This window comes from Phalangium opilio, unplaced genomic scaffold (genome assembly GCF_054372755.1).
Source record: "Phalangium opilio isolate 3A_F unplaced genomic scaffold, DU_Popi_V2 ptg000045l_1, whole genome shotgun sequence".
NCBI lineage: Eukaryota > Metazoa > Arthropoda > Arachnida > Opiliones > Phalangiidae > Phalangium > Phalangium opilio.
This window is the reverse complement of record NW_028324168.1, coordinates 7,000,426-7,021,189: the sequence shown is the minus strand read 5'-3', so window position 1 is coordinate 7,021,189 and position 20,764 is coordinate 7,000,426. Positions and strand designations below refer to the sequence as shown.

The 20,764-nt window shown below is 37.4% G+C and overlaps 1 long non-coding RNA gene across 2 annotated transcripts in view; it reads left to right on the top strand.

Moving 5' to 3' along the window:
• Positions 1–20,764, top strand: part of LOC149677190 (uncharacterized) — a 271,284-nt gene that overhangs the window by 167,011 nt on the left and 83,509 nt on the right. For both annotated transcript variants that reach the window (XR_016366592.1, XR_016366591.1), the window contains exon 4: positions 1,450–1,542. This is a non-coding gene — a long non-coding RNA (uncharacterized LOC149677190). The remainder of the gene's footprint in view (positions 1–1,449; positions 1,543–20,764) is intronic.

The window sequence follows — 20,764 nt, the reverse complement described above, 5'->3', positions numbered from 1 at the left end:
TTTGCAGGGTTACTGGCTAGCGATTCGTCTCCGTCCCAACTTTGAGAAGAATTGAACCAAACCACTTCTAATGAACCTTAGGTCAAAATGTGATAGAAGTTACATTTTCGACTCAAAATCGATTTCCCAAAGAACATCAACCCCAGTTAATTTATGCATGGAGACTTAGTAGAAACACCCTGTATATATAATTAACGTAAAAACATAATTTTTTATGCTTAAAGATTAAAAATAACAGTTTGTTCTTCACTGTGCCTTTGAAATTATACGGTTTTTCCCCTGATTTTCTTTGACAGTATTTCAAAAGGAGTTCGATAAAAATCGTGATTAAGTCTTCAAAGTATAAGAGCAATTAAATTAAGGAATTAAAATAATAGGGTATGAGTGGTATAAAATAGGTAATTTTACTACAAGAACCATTTGAAGTTATAAGAGGGAGATGGCGCGACTTTGTAGAATGGGAATGACTGTAATTATGATCGGAATCCTAGTGGCGGGTCCGCGGCACCCCGAATTAGGTCTCTGACACCCTAAATTTAATCATCGGTTTTGGCCCATAACCGCGCCAGCGTTTTGTCCTCTCTTAACTCGAAAACAGTAAAGGGACCAACTGAAGTATAACCCGTTTTTGAAGTAAGCGTGAAACCAAATGAATTAAATATGGTGGTATTTTTTAATCATTTAAAACGTGCACCGAATTACCTCAATTTTCCAGTTTGGGACGTTTATTCATGGCCCAGCTCGACGTTAGACGTTCGCGTTGGTTATCTGCAGCGTAGTAAAACCGTGGTTTGGTGTCGACTGACGCATTCCATTGGCAGATTGCTAGCTGTTAATAAAAAACGGCATTATTAAATTTTTCGCCAGTTCACACTCCCTTTAAAACTTAATTTAAAACTGCTCCCAACTCAATCGTATATATAAGAAAGCCATGCATTCAGCGTTGTAGAATTACCATTGGCCGCAATAAATTTGCACCGTTCGAATCCTTTCTCTATGACAAATGAATGGTTTGCTATTTTTACGGTAGCCGGCAATTAAGTTTTTGGAAATCGCGTTTCTGGGATCCGTGCATGGTCTCGCGCGTAATAGTCTGGGATTTTTGACACCTTGGCCGTGTAATAATCGCACGCTATAATTCCCGCCATAAATGGGCAGATGACGCCGAATTCTTCTTCAGCCCCCCCCCCATCTCGGCGATTCTTAAGACTTTTAAAGGTCGGAATAGATATTAAAGAGGCCTGACTCGGTAAGGAGATCATAATGGATGGTCTTTCTTACACACCGTAGTGTCGGTGTTTTTGCCTTTGATCCCGACACGCACTGTTGAATATCATTTTTACATCGCTTTGTTATTAGCATTGTTGCTGTATTGCATTTTTAAACTATCGCTGGCCAATATTTTCTTTTATTTTGTTTTTAATTTTATATACATTTTTTTATTTCTAGGTGTCTCAAGTTATTTCGTTATGATATGGTGTCTTCGTCTGTAATTGTACATGCGGACAAGTGTCAGGAGCTATGGGTTACGTGCGTCTAAAGGTAAGCTTAATTTTGATAATTAGGGGTGGTATTTTATGCAATAAACGAATTTTACGTTAAAAATTTAAATATTCGTAAATCCATTGGTAACTTCGAAAAATGATTTTAAAACCCATTTAAAACTTCGGAAAATGATTTTAAAACCCATTTAAAACTTCGGAAAATACTTCTATAAAAACACATTTAAAGCTTCTGAAAATACTTCTATAAAAACACATTTAAAGCTTCTGAAAATACTTCTATAAAAACACATTTAAAACTTCGGGAAATACTTCTATAAAAACACATTTAAACCTTTGTGAAATACTACTATAAAAACACATTTAAAACTTCGGGAAATACTTCTATAAAACACATTTAAAACTTCGGGAAATACTTCTATAAAACCCATTTAAAACTTCGAAAAATACTTCTAAACCCATTTAAAACTTCGAAAAATACTTCCATAAAACACATTTACAACTTCAGAAAATAGTAAAAAATTAAAAAAATCTGTGAATAATTCAATGAAAAGTAAACCCTTTGAGAATTATCCCTTTTCCCAAAACTTAAATGAAGCCATTATCCCCAACTTTCGCCCAAATATTTGACACCCTTTGGGAAAAATCGCTATACGTAAACAGTACACCCTCGCCATACAAAAGTCTGGAAAGAATAACCAGCATCGATTATCCATAAATCATAAATAAACTAGGAGAGAGAACGATAAACACATATTCATATAACCCCCCCCACACACACACACCACACCGCCCGACACATTATTACAGCTATAGTCTGTGGGGGGGGCAGAGAAACTCTCCCCAATACACAAGAGACCAGAAAGCTGGTCCAAGCTAATTTAAAGAAAAAGTATCACGTATGGTGCATGCTAGGTGTGGGTTTTAACGACTTTCATGAGTCTCAAGTTCCTTCGACTTTTGGAAAAGTACTTTCGCCAATAGTAAAATGTACTGATCCAGTGGGAAGCTTTTTTCAAAATGCACTTTTCCCCCCTGGGGGTAGAAAAATTTTCGTTCCCCTCAACGAAAGGCTTTTGGCGAAATCTAGCGGCGAAATTTTCGTCCCATAGACGCTAATGTTAAAATTGAAATTTGGAAATGTACTCTAAACAGGACAAATGTACTTTCGGTACTGAAGACTTTAAAATGTACCGAAAAAGTACAATTGTACCACTCAGAACATCCCTACTCTCAACGACTTCCAGTGTGTTCTGGGCTGGGTTGATTTGTCCCAATAAGAGCCAATGTGAATCTACGTGTGCTTGTACTTACAGACTTGGCGTTTGTTACTTGACCTTTAAATATAGTCCAAAGCATTTTCTAAATGGAATAGCGTCGCACGGACCACGTCGTGTTATTTAAGGGGAAAAATGCGGTAAAAGGTGGCTATGAAGAGATACCCCCTATTATTATCTCGGAGCTTTTCCCAACCACACCATAGTTTTACTGGAAACATCCTATTAAATTCAATGAAGGCTTTTCGCGCCAACCATCCTGCCCAGGAGGAACACCGACCGTATGCACTTTTCCCCGAATCTCCCGTTCCTCGATCGCGCCGACGCTCGGCTCTGTTTTAAAGCCAAGCCCATGGCTGTACTGGGGCTACGCCCCCTCGATATTCGGACCGGAAACTATCCGGATCCCCCCCATGTATTTTTGACGCCGTTTTTTTGGACAGCTATGGTTAATACCGTCTATTTAAATAGGTTGGTTGCATGGCGCTTTGTGAGGGCCAATTTTTTTTAAGCCCAATCTCCTTGTTTTCAAATTTGAACTTCTGAGGTATAAACAAAATAAATATCGTCTAGGGGTCATAGTTCATGAATTCTGGGATATTAATGTCCAATAAATAGTTAAAAAACAGTAACGTATGTAACTTTGAGCTATAAGGCTGTTCATCGTAAGAGGTCATAGGTCATGAATTAAGGAAATTAATACTTAAAACAAAGTCTTAACTTAACGACATGGATTATGAAATTTATAATTCTGCTACACACAAACTTAAGTATTGTAAAACAATAGGTTTTCTTTTATCAGTGTGTACCATTCTGTTTCACCAGTGTTTTTACCCCAGTTAACGTGTCTCTGTTCAGAAATTTCCTTACGTTCAATGCGAGCTTTATCCAAGCTTTGTTTGATCGGCAAAGTTTTAATTTAACCACGCTTTTTGGGTTACGTGATGTATTGTCTTAAATTTTTCTATGGCCTGCTCAGCCTCTTTTTTTGTTGTTCGGTTGTATGAAGCTTGGCGGCCCAGCAGCATCAATTCTTCTACTCGCCCTAGAGTCCAAACAAGACTTGGATCTTTTATTTCATTAAAACTATATAGGAACACAGATTAAACAATGGTTACCTGCTCCCCTTTAATTTGGTGGGGAGAAATTGCATAAATGGAAAAAAACGAAGTCTTTGATTTGTATAAGGATGTTTTTAAAGTTGTAAGAGGTGTAAATTGACTTCGAACTTTTCGCCTTTACCATTTTGTAAAATATTTACATGAACAACTGGCCCAAATTGAAGTTTATTATAACCAAAATGGAAAACCATGGTGGGTAATTGAATTGTTACTAGGCATTCCATGAAGTATTTAAAGTAAGGTTCAGTTCCACGACAAAAGATTAGCTTCGAAACAAATGTGGTAATTGTTGATACAATTTTAGTTCCGGTCCCTTCTTCATTGTCGTATATTAAATGAAAGTGAAGGTCAAAGACCATGTCCTCGTACCCTCCCATTACACGGTTGTCTGAATAGCTATAGCTGTATCCTATATAGCGTCATCAACGTTTTAGTTCTTTGTTTAAACTTTATTTGATGTTGGGGGCTCGGCCATTTTGATGACAAATGTTTTTATAATTTTCCAGCCAGCAGTCTGCATGCATGGTCTATAGTAGGCCTTGCGTAATCGTAAATAGTTTTTTTCTCTATAAAGTTTCCTTTTATTTCTGTTTTCTTGTTTTTACACGGCGTATACGCTGTGTCATCAATATCCCATTAGTGTCTCCGTCACTCTCGTGGTCCGACTTCACTATGACCATGCATCCATCTAGGACCCTGTAATATTCACTTTTTTCAAAAGGTGTAGGAGGTTTTCACCATCTGCTTATAACATAGATGATTTTTTTGTGAATCCTTCAGGTGGGATGTAGGGGTTATCTTTCCGGTTTCTGTTCTGTATTTAGAGTTGGAAGCCGCGCATCTTATTGTTTTCCTCCTTAGTATAGACAAACCCAAGTGCAATTTTTTTTATATGGTTGCATGGTTCACTGTATAGAGCCTCAGACTTTATATATGCGAGATGAGTTTTATTTATATTTATAACAAAGATACCATTGTGGCGCGTGAATGATATAGTTTTATATTTCTTTTCAAATTTTGTGTTTTTTCTTTAAAAAAAATTGGGAGTTAATTTTTTGGAGATAACTGGAAAAATTATTCTGAAAGAAATTAGCTATGGGATTATTAAGAGATTTTATGCAAATGACAATGGAATATAATTCGAAAGTTTGAACAAATTTTAACCTAAAAAATTGTTTATACAAAACACTATCGTAGAAAACGTACCTTTAGATTAAATTTCTTCTGGTAATTTTTAGAAAACCTGAAGTTTTCCACAGACAGGGTTGTTTTGGAGTAAGAATACCTTAATGAAATATTTATCTGCTAGTAGGAAAATAAACCCCTCAAGCTATACTCCCTCAAGAACTTATTTAAGACATTAGAACATTTACATTAGCATTGATGCATTAGAGAACCAGAAATAGTATAGGGCTAAAAACATGAAATCAAATCTTCCAACGTTCTCAGGTTATATGCAAGAGTTCTTGCCCCTATATCCAGTTGCAGCTCTTTTCTTATTTTCACCGAAGTAACGTGGTGTATTATGATTACATATTCTCCTCTATTAACGCGTTTATATTCCATATACCCTTCGGTCATATTTATACGAATACCTGCTCGTGAGAAAAAGGCCATTGTGATTCCACGGCTACCATGGGCTACCGTGCGAAAATACAACTAACGCCCCCACCGTTTCCAGCTATTCAAGATGAATAAGAGTTAAATCATTTTGAGAATTCATTCGCTCACATGTTAAATTTAACTACCAGACAGTGTAAATTTCTGCAGAATTTTCAGACTGGTACCAATCTAACTGGTCCATATTTCTACCCCATTTGTCTTGGCTGTGTATATTACAATCAGAAATTCATAATTTAATGAAAGAATTTGCGTCTCTCTTATCATTTCACGGGGAATTTTTTACCGCTAAATTGAAGTTGATGATTTCTGCTTTAGTTAAAATGCAAAATTGAATTGAAATTAATGTTTTGCCACTGCAGTTAACTGTGTAAGTGTTGGAAGTAGTTTCATAATATACAGTCGGAATTTGTGCTCAAAATACATTACAATTCACCTTAGTTCATTAAGATCCCAAATATTTTAGTTTTTAAGGTTTTAAATATCATAATTTTTTTCACTTTAAATTACAAAGTTAACCAAAATAAAATTCAGTTCAGTTTATTAAGATTCCATGCAGATATATTATTTTTTTTTCAAGGTTTTAAATAAGGCTTAAATTAAGGTTCCCTTGAAAAGGTAAAGGTCATACATAGGTCATTATCATAATTTATTTATTATTTTACTTTAAATTACAAACTTCATCTCCTTTTAATCTTTGATTTAACTGCCAAGTGACTCTAGTGTTACAAGTAACATTGCTGAATGTGGGCGTAATATGGCGGCAATACGAATTTTTTTCCTATACAGTAGGCCCGCAGAATGTCCGCACCCCACTCTTAACTTATGTTTTTTTTTATTTCGAATTTTCTTTTCAATAAATTTCCTCGCGATCCCCCCACGCAACTTCCCCCGTTATATTTTTGAATAGTCGTCAACTTTTGACGAGACAATACTAAAGGCATTGAATAATAATAATCATAATGAATAAAAGAAATAAAAAATACCGCGAAAAAGTCGGATAATACCTTTGCCCCGCCAATTGCATGCCGCCATGCCATGCCATGCCTTTTTCTAAAGAACTCCCAAATACCGCGCCACTTTTATATACTGGAATATAGATAATTCATTTTTTTCATATATATATATATACATATATAAGAATTTAACTTATTGTTCTGACGGTTTGTAAAATTTTTAAACGTAAAAAAATTATTTCAAATGGTTATTTTTTTTATTATTAATTTTATTTTTTCAAAATGCATCTGAAGGTGTGTAAGCTGTAAAATAATTGTAAAGGGAACATAACACATTATTCTTCTTAGTTTGATATTGAATTTACAATATGAAATACCCTGCATATAATATCCTAAGGGATAAAACTGAAATTGATGAGGATCATGATATAAAGCGTACTTGAAAATAATTTCTATAATTAATTAAAAGTCATGAGGTATAAATTCGCCCTAAAACCAACAATACATGTACACAAAATCTCAATTCGCAATATACATTCGCTTATATATTAATATATATTATACCCTTTTTCATCATTATAATCATTAAATTCACCTGGCTCATCCACAAAATTCATTCGAGAATAATTCTGAATTTGAAGAGAAAGATCGTATATATATTTAAATATAAACTATATATATCTACTCATTATATTGTCTCTTAGCACATTGCAACTAGAATTAAAAATTCCCTACCACATATTTCTTTTCCATACAAAAGTGCACGTATGCTTTGGTTTCCTAAGACATTTTTTTTTCATGAAATGTTCACCCCGAGTGCCTAGATTTCATTTATACAGATATCCTTTCTCCTTTTCTAAATCCAAACTGGTTAGATTTATTCATACAATGTGCTAACATAATACAGAAAGGGCAATTCCCAATCCTTATGTATATATAGAGAGACACTCGAACATTTCCAATTTGTATATTAAAATTCAAGTGGCCAGGGACAGTTAAAACGTATTAATATTCCGATTCATTGGATTCTATTTTAAAAATCTTCATCATACTCCGTCCGACCTTGCATCCCCCTCATCCTCATCTCCATCCTCATCTTCCACAGCCACTGTACCACAGCCCGTACCATCCCTGCACTTTAGATTCCTCATAGCCCGCGGTAAAAGCCAATAATTCTCATTTATTTCTACGGACTCTAACTATTGAAATCGAAGGGTGTTAGAGAAAGCAGGACGTTATTATATTTGAACCAAGACTAGTTCAAGCTATAAGTGAACTGCTTTTGCTTGACACCGATGAAAATGGCCTCCGGTCATGCATTCTCTCTTCTCTCAAAGCTTATACCATCTTATCTCTCTCTCTCTCTCTCTCTCTCTCTTTCTCTCTCTCTCTCTCTCTCTCTCTCTCTCTCTCTCTCTCTCTTTCTCTCTTCCTTTTAACTATAGTACAGATACGATGGTCGCGACGGTTGGGGGGCATTATTGGGGCGTCACAAACGGAGCGGCTCGGCCCCAATTTAATTATGAGATCTGAGAGGAGAGAGAGATAGAGAAATGAGAATGGTCCCATCCTATAGGGCTAACATAAACAGTTGAATCGGCCCTTATCAGAAGTGGATTAATAATCAGACGTTGTGCATGGAAGATATTTTAATATTTATCCTTTAAATATACAGGGTGTTTATGAAAAGTCTGCATTCCATAAATGAAGGGTTGATATTCTTTGGGAAATCGATTTTGAGTCGAAAATTTAACTTAGGCGAGCCACTGTTTTCCCATTTAAGATTGTATCCAGAGTATTTTACGGATGGCCCCTTAAATTTAAGTAATAAACTGATTAAGACAATGATTTCTAATTTAATTATAATATTAAACTACCATATTTGCTTATTATTTCGTAAATTTGAAACTATATCTATTCTATAATGAAAATTTCGGATTCCAAGTCTCATGCAGCTCCATTTTAAACCCAATACTCACCTGATAACTTTAGCGATAACCCACTTTTATCTTTGACTACAACTCCTCTCCGGTTCTCTTCTCCTCTTCCCATCCTCCTTATTCTATCTGTGGCGTTCGGCTTAATTACGAGATGGTGCGGGATGAAGCGCCCGAGCGATATCTCATCATTTTCGTATAACCCTTTTTGGTCGCAGGGAGCTCGCGGCGGCGACGGCAGTTTGCGAGATTCAATTCGAAGAGTCGGAGTTTGTGCAGGATGAAGGCTATCAAATACATACACCCATTCTAGAATCAACAATTGTACATACATACCGCGATAGGAAACCCAATAGAAAGAAGGGTTCAATCCTCAATGAAGGTTTTCTATATACCTGCACCAAAATTGAGATCAAATTACAGTTCAGATAGATGGATACCGAGACGTTTTTGAAGATGGCATGGCGAAAATGCGTTGTAAATATTTGTAGAACTAGGTACCATTTTTTTTATTTCAGAGAGGGGGGGGGTGAAATTTCACCATAAGTTTATAAGATATTTTCCATAAGTATTACACTTCCTATACTAGTTCGCAATGCTAGAGAATTACAGCTCGAGCTAGTTCGATGGAGAATAACGACATGCGAGAATGACCTACGTCACAAGCTCCGGCCAGTTTGTAACCAATGAAAACTTATGGAACATATCTTATTAACTTATGATTTCAACAATACCATAGCCTAAACAGTACAAACAAAATTATTCAAATCGCGTCAAACAATTGAACCTCAACGTCGCATTGCATTTTAATATAATGCACGTCAATCAAACAACTTATTGACAGGTAAATTGGATATATAAGTGGTCTGGTGTACAAACTAGCCCCATTATTAGTATACCTCCACCAATATTTATTTAGGACTCGCATTGACGGCGATTTAAAGTAACCAAGAGAAACTTTTTCTCTATTTTCCTTTTTCAATACCTCATACATTACAGCCCGTTTTTAATCTGCAGCCTCTCGCGACACCGTATTTTCCTAAAACCAGCGCTGTCATTTTAATATCCCAGGCAGTACCGCACGCTGAAAGATAAAAATTTCCACGTGCTACGTATAAGGTTTCCCCGGGCTATTAAAAAATGACTGCTCTAGAACATCTCCCTCTATTACTCTAGAATGCCCCAGTGCAGGCTAAAGGACAACCGAATTAATCTAGCTGGTTTTATCCTTATTAATAGCCGGGATATCTCGTGCTCCGGGCAGAGCGGAGCTAGCTCATTTCGTTTGTTGGGGTCGCGATTTACGACTTTTTTTGGTTGGTTGGGCTTCGAACAAGTTTATCAAGACAAAAAAAAAATGGTCCATCAAAAGCGTTAGGCTTAGCTCAAAGTACTGAATTTACTTACCAAACAACTAATAATTGAGGTGGTTAAGCCTTTTGCTAACAGTAAGGTGTGCGTGCGATGTATAGGACCAACTAAAAACTACCTTAACGCTAATTAGTTTTTTGTGTTTAATATCTGTTCCCCATTCCGGTTTAAAGGTCGATAAAATTTTTGGGTGAGATTTTTTTACGATCAATCACGTGACACACCTTTAGGGTTAATTCTAAGCGTTGATCAACCAATGGGAGACTTCCATTATCTTTCCATAAGCCTAAAATAACCTGGATCGAAATAACTTGGATAAAGAAGTTGAGATGTCAATGTAAGCCCAGAAAATCATGTTATACAGGGTGTTTCTGAAAAGTCCATCACAAATTAAGGGGCGTGTTTATGGGACCAAACTGAGCGGAAAGTACCAAAGAACATGGGGTGTACAACATTTTGTTACGGAGATATGGCCTTCCAAACATTCGCCCCTAAAACAAGGAAATATCCAAAAATGAGGAGTAACACTTAAGACCGACTAACCAGCTTGTTTAAAATTACTAGACAATTTCAATAGCCTTTAATCGAACACTTGATTTCTACCTTTACTAATCAGAAGCGTATAAATGAGTAGAAGTATGCCTACGGTGGTAATGTAAAATTAATCCCAAGTGACATGATGTTTCAAGATCTTCCCAGCACCAAGTAAAATGGTTCTGATTGAAGGGACTTTTATTAGCACAGCGTAAACAACGTTATTTTCAGGAATTAGTCCAAATGTCCACGGGCGGCATTACAAAAACGAGGCAGTCTTTCGAATGATACTTGGACATGTTGGAAGATCCCTGGCTTGTTCCTGTTATCTCAAACCGTAAAAAGCTACGCAAATCTTCATCATCACGGACAACACTCTTGTACGTTAGGTATGACCTTGAGAAAACCTAAAAGGACATCTCGAATGTATTTGAAAAACCCATCTCCAATTAAGGGGCGTGTTGTTTGTTTCCAACAGAGTAAACTCGCCCAGAGAACAATTACAATGCAGAGCCACGTTTCGGCGTTAATGGCCCACAAAGGTGGTCCCAAACAAAAGAACAAACTTTAATTTGTTTCGTTCAGTAAGTGTTTCATGTGTCATAGATAAAACGCCATGATTAATGCACAAAGAAAATGTTATTGACAAGTTTTCGGACCGCGATGCTGAAATGTGGTGGTGCACCATCGTGCATGAACCACATTCTGTTTATTAAACCTAAGGGTACGTCTTCGAGTAGTTCTGGTAAATCGTCCCGTAAGAACTACAAGTAAGCCACACCGTTTAACCTGGGCTCTAGGAAATATGGCCCAATTAAATTGTCATCCACAATACTACACCACACGTTTAAGCTGAATTGTACTTTGTGAATTCTAACGCAAGTTGCGTGTGGTTTTTTCTTAATCAGCAAACCAATTGGCGGCTGGTTGTTTTTGGATCGTCCTCGAAAATAGTGAGAACTTCGCCTATTCTTAAAAAACAGAGCACTAAAACAGAGCACTATGTTTTTTAAGAAAGGAATAAAAGAGGTTTCACGTACATGTGTTTGTTTTATTAAACTCATAATTCAACGAAGTCTGTTACAATGCCTTTCTTCACAAATGCCGAATATGCGGATATGCACCTAATGTATGGACTAGCCGAGGGGAATGCCGCTGCAGCTGTACGCTTGTATCAGGAAAGATTTCCGCAGAGGCGACTACCAAATCGACTGACGTTCGAGGCTGTGGACAGACGTTTGAGGCAAGATGGACGAATCCAACCGGCTGGACCTCAACCTAGAGCGAGAGCCATCCCAGAGGCCGTAGAAGACGAAGTTCTCACCATTTTCGAGGACGAGCCTGAATCAAGTACCCGCCAAGTTGGTCGCCGATTAGGCGTAAACCACACGCTCGTGTGGAAAATCCTCAGAAGCCACCGGTTTCATCCTTTCCATGTTCAAAAAGTTCAAGGTTTGAATCCAGCGGACTACCCACGACGCACGGCGTTTTGTCAGTGGTTTCTGGCTAAAGTAAACGATATCGATTTCCCACGGGATTTGTTGGTTACTGACGAAGCTAACTTTTCACGGGATGGTATTATTAACTTACATAATAAACATCAATGGTCCCAGCTAAACCCCCACGCAACTTGCGTTAGAAGTCACCAAGTACAGTTCAGTTTAAACGTGTGGTGTGGTATTGTGGGTGACAATTTAATTGGGCCAAATTTCCTAGAGCCCAGGTTAAACGGTGTGGCTTACTTGCAGTTCTTACGGGACGATTTACCGGAACTACTCGAAGACGTACCCTTAGGTTTGGTAAACAGAATGTGGTTCATGCACGATGGTGCACCACCACATTTCAGCATCGCGGTCCGAAATTATCTTAACGCGACCTTCCCTTTGCGGTGGTTAGGTCGAGGTGGACCTGTGGAGTGGCCTGCTCGATCACCCGATCTGAACCCTTGTGATTTCTTTCTTTGGGGCCACCTGAAAGACTTAGTTTATCAGACTGAAGTGCCCGATGTTGAAGAGCTACGTCGACGAATAATTCACGGCTGTCAAACAATTCGCGAAACTCCAGGCATTTTTCAACGTGTAAGGGAATCATTTGTAAGACGTGCTAATGTGTGCCTTAACGCGGGTGGTGGACACTTTGAACAATTTTTGTAACTAGTTGCAATTAAATGTTAAAACTTGTCAATAAATTCATTTTCTTCGTGCATTAATCATGGCGTTTTATCTATGACACATGAAACACTTACTGAACGAAACAAATTAAAGTTTGTTCTTGTTTTTGGGACCACCTTTGTGGGCCATTAACGCCGAAACGTGGCTCTGCATTGTAATTGTTCTCTGGGCGAGTTTACTCTGTTGGAAACAAACAACACGCCCCTTAATTGGAGATGGGTTTTTCAAATACATTCGAGATGTCCTTTTAGGTTTTCTCAAGGTCATACCTAACGTACAAGAGTGTTGTCCGTGATGATGAAGATTTGCGTAGCTTTTTACGGTTTGAGATAACAGGAACAAGCCAGGGATCTTCTAACATGTCCAAGTATCATTCGAAAGACTGCCTCGTTTTTGTAATGCCGCCCGTGGACATTTGGACTAATTCCTGAAAATAACGTTGTTTACGCTGTGCTAATAAAAGTCCCTTCAATCAGAACCATTTTACTTGGTGCTGGGAAGATCTTGAAACATCATGTCACTTGGGATTAATTTTACATTACCACCGTAGGCATACTTCTACTCATTTATACGCTTCTGATTAGTAAAGGTAGAAATCAATTGTTCGATTAAAGGCTATTGAAATTGTCTAGTAATTTTAAACAAGCTGGTTAGTCGGTCTTAAGTGTTACTCCTCATTTTTGGATATTTCCTTGTTTTAGGGGCGAATGTTTGGAAGGCCATATCTCCGTAACAAAATGTTGTACACCCCATGTTCTTTGGTACTTTCCGCTCAGTTTGGTCCCATAAACACGCCCCTTAATTTGTGATGGACTTTTCAGAAACACCCTGTATAATTTTGGGAAGACAATATGTGTAACATTTTTGCCAAAAAATTAATCTATTATAAAATTTTAATTTGAATATTTTAATTACAATAAATCTTAACTAGCATAAATGCCACTATCATTTGTGATACTCCATTTAATTCTCTATATGACGCAAACTTTAGCAAAGGCGTGTCTATTTACTCCTGGGCTCATAATGGATAATCAGACAGTGTCAATCTTTCTAGATCACCTTAGATCAAAGTATTGGAACTCCTCTACTTGAAAAGGCTAGCGGGAAAAAATGTGTATCTAAGAGGGGATAGTGGCCCCAACCAACCAAATCTGGGAGATTGGGTCCCAATAAAGCGGGAGCGTGGGCTTATACTATAAGGAAGGGGTGCCCTTCAAGCTACTGTAGGAATAGACACCTCAGGGCACTAAACGTAAGTCTCGAATCAAACCAGAGACCGACCGACGGACCCCCTTCAATACACAATCTTCTTTCATGGAATGATGGCTGCTGGAAACGTTACGTTGACTGAGGAGCGAAAGAAAAAAATATGGTATACCCATATTGAAAAAGTGTTTGCTCTTCTGCCAAGTGCCAAAGTGTTCCTACCGAAACGAGCACTGTCTTCTTACGAAAACTTCTTTTTAGATCCTGTCTTCGTAACTATAATGCTTATTGGAATTGTTAGGCAGTTAGAAAACCCCTTTTCCCCCTGTAAACGAACTTATCCCTGAGCTCCGGTATGTAGCGGTTGAAACGTGTCTACTGGCTGAAAGATAGTATTTCTGATATTTTTTTATTATTATTTGTTTCTGAGGTTTTTTGCAATATTCCTTACTGAAATTACTAGTTTGTAGTTGTAGGTAAGTTGCTGTATCTTTAGTAGAAGCTTTGAAATCCGCCGCCATTTTAAAAAATGGTGGACAGATAAGTTAATTTAATTTAACTTAAACGTCCTGACGTTGACATAAATTATTTTTGATCTAATTTACAATATTTTTTAATCTTCTATTTATTTTTAATCAACTTACTATTTTTAATTACATATATTTAATACGACTAAATTAAATCACTACATAAACAGATGAGATTCATTGATCTAATTAGAAATTAAATGCCGGAATATTCTTGATTTAATTATCTGAAGCCATTCGATGTTTATTCAACTATCCATCCCCATTAATAATTAATAAAATTATTTAATAAAAGGCCGCAAAAAAAGAGAGAGAAAGATTAGTCCCCGGCCGTTCCCCGCATAAAAAAATAGATCTCTGTCCCAACAAGAAGAAAAAAAATTCATTGAGATGCATGAAAATAATTGGATGAATTCTTACGTACACGCATATACTAAACTCTCCAACTGAGACAAACTATCACAGCCTCCTACCGTCATTTATTATAGTATATTATCTGAATACATTTTTCTTATTCCTTATTCCCAATTACGATTTACGAATCCTTGCCTCCGAGGTGTTTTATGCGCCGTGAGAGTTGTTAGGGTAATGGTTGCGCCAATAAACCATGCACGTCTGTATTAATTTCCCCCTAAAAATTACATATTGAAACTCTTTTTCTCTAGTAAGAAGGCGCTGTTATAAATGAATTAGTTCTTCTAATGGAGCTTCCGGCGTTCTAGAAACTCTCACAGATTATTAATAAAAGCGGGGGTGGGTGGGGGAAAGGAGTCTGAATGACTGGTCAAGATTATTATGGCCTCCATGGACAGAATAGAGTCCCATATAATATAATAACGCCGCTCGGACCTTAAAAACTGACCGCACACAGTACCTCTCCCCCTCCCAACTTGCGTTGGAGAATAAATGGTCACTCCATTACACCATTGACCGGAGCAGCCAGCTCCGATGATCTATTATCTCCCTCTATATATCTTCTATAAGATAAACCACACCCACTCACTTTATATCAAAGAACTTTGGTGGCGTCCATGGTGCGGTGCTTAGCTGACCAATGGCTCTTTATGGAGGTCAAACTGCTCCGGTCAGACAAACCTAGGGAGGATGAAATTGGATTCCCTACTACTACCCCCTCCCCCTACCCCTTGCGTTATTCTATTCTATAGAATCTTTTACAGTGGATGATGGTTAGGTTAAAGTTGTTAAAGATGAAATGGTTAAGATGATATTATGAATATTAAAATGAATTGCGAAACTTATATGAGATTACGGAAAATCTTTAAGAAAGTTAAGGCATTGGAGAATAGGCAGGAAAATACTGGAAAAAGGGGAGGAAAATGCTGGAAAATGGGGAGGAAAATGCTGTAAAATGGGGAGGAAAATGCTGGAAAATGGGGAGGAAAATACTGGAAAATGGGGAGGAAAATGCTGGAAAATGGGGAGGAAAATGCTGGAAAATGGGGAGGAAAATGCTGGAAAATGGGGAGGAAAATGCTGGAAAATGGGGAGGAAAATGCTGGAAAATGGGGTGGAAAATGCTGGAAAATAGGGTGGAAAATGCTGGAAAATTGGGAGGAAAACAGGGCGGAAAATGCTGGAAAATAGGGTGGAAAATACTGGAAAATGGGGAGGAAAATACTGGAAATGAAGTTATACGCAATTGAAAGGTGATTGGGAATTCTATGGCCGAATCATCTCATCTATAAGGAAGATGCGGTTTCAGGAAGGGGGATTATAGTAGAGGGGGGAATAGCTCGGTGATCTTAATTTGCGGCGAACCCCCCTTAATTTATGAGGTGCCGGTTATATAAGACTATCTGACGCTTTTGCGCCCATCGTATAAAGGACCAGCTTTATATTCGGTCATTTCTAGAGATTGGACGCGGCGGCCCTGCTCAGGCTATAGCCCTCCCAAACACATACACACAACTGAGGTCGTCCAATTTTAAAGCCGTCAAAAGAGCGCACCAAATTTTCCCGCCTGACCAGAATGGATTGTCACGATTATGGGACTTTCTAAAACCCCCCACGACATATTCGCGAATAGCCCGTGATTAGAATGAACCTTTCTAAGCCTAGTTTCCTAATAATGGACCAGTTAAATGCCTCTATTCAAGGGAACTATTCGCATATTCAAAACTAAACGCGTAATATCGCTTCCCGCGATGCCATTTTCAAACTTTAAGCTATTGGAACCTATTATGAAAGTATACTATACGCGCTTATAGCTTCAAATTGAATCCCCCAACTTTTATTCTAAAGCCTGGCTTCCTTAATTCCAGAGTTAAGCTTAAGCATCTTTCAGCGCTTAATTCAAAGCTTAATAAGCTAAGCGTTTAAATTAAGTTAGTCAATTAGTAACGTACTCAAGAACGGATGATTTATAAAAATGTTTGAGGTTTTACGTTGGAAAATAGGAAAAACTTTTTCTTTACAAAATGGCACAAAAAGGTTAGGGAAAACCTGGAATAGTCAGGGAATTTGACTGTGGCAAGCCTGGGAAGTGTGAATTATAAAAATCTTTACGTTATAAAGTTACTATTCTTGAAGAGTGCTGAGATACATATTTTTTTCCTGTCTTTCTTTATCAAAATACTCAAAGAAGATAGGTTTTTTACGAGAAGAAAACTAGAGTGCTATGAAATTAAGGTATATGAAAATGATAACAACTTTAACCAAAGTGTGAAAGTATAGTAAGGACTTTTTACGTTCACTTTATAGTTGTATGAGAAGGAAGGTTCCTTATTGAAAATGTTTGTGAATAAGGGCGACTCCATTACATTGCTTTTATGCGCATCGACTATTTCCACGTCGCTTTTCAGCATCATCCAAAGTTGTATTTTTTACGCGTTGTTAACCTGATTTTACAACCTCTTTCAATAAAGATAAGATGTTGCTGGAGTGCATGTATACAACCATTTTCGTTGTGTAAAGATGGTGTTCGAAAAATTTCAATTTCTTTGAAGAAAAATAACAATATAAAGAGCTACTAAATATAATCAGTATAGATTCTTGCTAGAGAGTGATACTCCAAAAGTTGAAAGTAAGTTTATAAGCACCGGTCAATTGGTTAGAATACCCTTGTCTAATCGGAAGAGTCATCTATAGAACGACACATTTATTTTAAAATTTTAAAATCCTCATTTTAAAATGGTTTATCTTATAAATATGAATAATGGTTTGTTCTCTATAGACTATTTCATTAATTCCTGAAGGGAAGCAAAGAATACAGGGGTTGGGGGAGGTAATTTTCTTGTGTTATTCCCCCTCATGCCAAGGTGGTGCACCCACCGTTAGAGGCTATCCTCCCGTGCTTCGTGTAGTGAACTATGGCTAGCTCCATCTGGCGTTGCCTCTTGGTTATCGCTAGGAATTTAGGGAAATAACTAGCTTAAGAGGGCTTATTCCGGCCTTGGGTGTTGGTTTCCCCCCAAGTAATTCATGGAATAGTCTATTGAATAGAACTGTTCAAAAAAGGGCTTGGTATTTCTTGTTAAAATAACAAAGTATTGGGTAGGACCTTTATTGGAGTGAAGCTAACACTTGAGCCGGATGAAATTTCCTCCCCTAGATTGACTAAAGGTCTCTCAGAAAGAGAAATACAGAGTAACTGCATGGCGACGTGTGCCGGTATGTTTGTAAAAGATCTCACTCTCTCTAGAAATACTAGAGAAAGTCAGCTTCCCTACAGTATTACCGTTTGTCCCTCGTTCCGAAAACCGGACGGACTTTGACGAAAAAATATTCCTCGGTTTTGTCCACGCACCCACCAAAACCATTTTCGCCTAGAGCAATTTTTATACGGAGCTATTCTACCTCGACCAAAAAGGCCTGGGAGGGTTTTTGAAGCCCGGGTAGGCTACCCAGCAAAAGAAAACATTTTAAAACGGGCCTTTTTTCCCTGACCTTTCGAGATTTATAGAGACTGTTCACGTTTTTTCAAACTTATGTATAGGACCAATGGTACCACCAACACCTTCTAGGAAACCTCCCCAAAATTCATCCAAGGGTGGTACACTGGGTTGACTGGTGAAACTTTGTCCTGGAGGGCTATTTTTTGTAAGCCTTGTTGGTCTAGAAAATCGGACTTAATATTGTAAAGGTGGTTCCTTGCTTGCTTGCTCGATCCCTTCAGGGAGTTGTGTAGTATATATACATGGTTGGCGAGTTGAATACAAATTCAAGGAAATTTATATAAGACGCGTGTTGTATGTATGTATGGACATTGTCCAATTTGATTATTGTATTTTTTTTAGTTCTTCGTCGAGGTGTATAGAATTTACTCTATAGTTTGGTCTCCCAAAGAACATTTATGCATGCAGACTTATCAGTAACACCCTGTATAAGCTAGGGTCTAAATTAATCTTCTACGCTGTTAATACACCCCAAAAAAATACCATCATACCCCAAAGATAATTTATATAATCCATACTAAAACTAGCCTCTGTCGTATACCGTAAAAGCGATAAAACTTAACGATAACAACTTTGGACGTTAACTAGAGCAACTTTCCCCTATATACACCTTTTTCAACCCCATTCTACGGCTTGAAAACCAACACCTATAGCTAAAAAAGGTGAAAAAAAATAACCCCCAACGCATAACGGTATATCCTCATGTACAATGCTATCCAAAAAAAATGTGATACTACAAAGCTTTGTTTAGCCTTTTTTATGTCACTATTAGGAAAAATGTCCCAGCAGTAGGGTGTCAGTAACCCCTCACCCAACCCCCCTAAAAAAGTGTATGGACCATAAGTTTATAAGTGATATGTTACATAAGTATTACACTAGCTATACAAGTTCGTAATGCTATCCAGAGACTTACAGCTCGAGCTATAGTTCGAGAACGACAAGCGAGAATTGATTGACTATATAGTTTAGCTATGACCTACTCCACTCACTACATGACAAGCTCCAGTTTGTAACAAATTACGAACTTATGGAGGAACATATCTTATCAACTTATGGTGGACTCCATAGACGATTTTCGGGAACATTAATCATTTTAAGGGGGTGAGAATGAAGGACAATCTAATGAAAAAAAAATGCCGCATCCATCCAAGACCAAAACGATTCCAACAACGTGTTCGCAGAATCACCACGGTTGGTTTGTGATGAAATGAGTAATTAAGATAAAGTGTATGGTAAGAGGAAAATTAACACACGCGTAAAGCCTTTGCCTTAATTCACCAGTTAGGACGGAATAAAACATTAGTTTATATACGATGAGACAATGTTAAAATAGACAAAAGTATGACAAGGTGAAAACGGTGGTTTAGAAGTTTACTAATTGAAGTACACGTATATGTTTTGCAAGCCGAACTGCGAATGGAAAATGTGACAGTTGAATTTCACGGGTCATGGAAATTGGGTAACCTTTGACCCCTTAATATATCAGGGTTACATTTAGTAGTGCAGGAACACCATTACAAGGTGAAAGTTTCAATTAAATTTAGTTTCAAACCAATGAGAGTTATAAATTTTTAAAATTAAACATCTTCATTTTATAAACTTCTACTTAAAATATTTGACAAAACTACCTACTTTAGCTTTTCCCCAAATTACCCATCTACAACCACATGGACATTACACCCCCCAAAAACTCTCTTATCAACCTTAAATAGGTTTTTTTCTCTGTCTCTTCTAAAAATGAGGGTAGGGTGTTGGAAAAACCATAAGCCTACATTGTCTACATAAAAAAGGGTATAAAAAATTGTGGGGTGAATTTTTTTTTACACACTGTCTCTCTTTAGCTACTAGGCATTACGTAGAAAGCTAAATACCGGTTACTTGCTCAAACTAATTGTCGTTTTTGGTGCAGTGTGTGTTCCAAGGATATTTTAGGTTACCTCATCCTTTTTTTAGTAGGATGTATGGGAGAGAGTTTGTGTCCTTAATAAAAGACCACGCAGATAATGAGTTAGGGAGTATGTTACGCATTAAAGAGAAGAGATAATGCTTTTTTTTTAGGAACTAGTGAAAAAAAATCTGTGGGTTCCTTCTGCTCTGTATGGTTACGATCAGTTTTTTTGGGGGTGGAGGTACCAAAATGACTAGGTATCTAAAAATGAGATCTTTATACCATTGAATTTTAAGAGAGAATATGACCGTGTGTGTTTGAGGAGGGTCTTTGTCGATGGTAATACCAAACTGCTATGATGATGAAAGAGTATCGTAGATATCCAAGATTGATGAAATATTTTTAAACCACTTTTTCTAAAAAATTCTTGTCACGTAGTATATTGTAGAGTTTTAATGAACTATGTGGAATAGAGGTAATCTAGTCAAATGAAACTTTTCCATCATTTATATTACCCTTTTATCCGTAATTATGCCAAGTTTCAGTACCAATTCTTGCATCGGAAAACTGTGTTTTTGTGCAGTTAAAAAAATAAAAATTTAAGCCAAAGCCCCTGTACGCTGGCTTCTCCCTGAGCACCGATGTGCAGCGGTTGAAACACTTCTACAGGCGCTTCTATAAAAATATTATTTTTTTTTAATTAACTAATAGTAAATTAAATTAAACTACACCCATTTCTA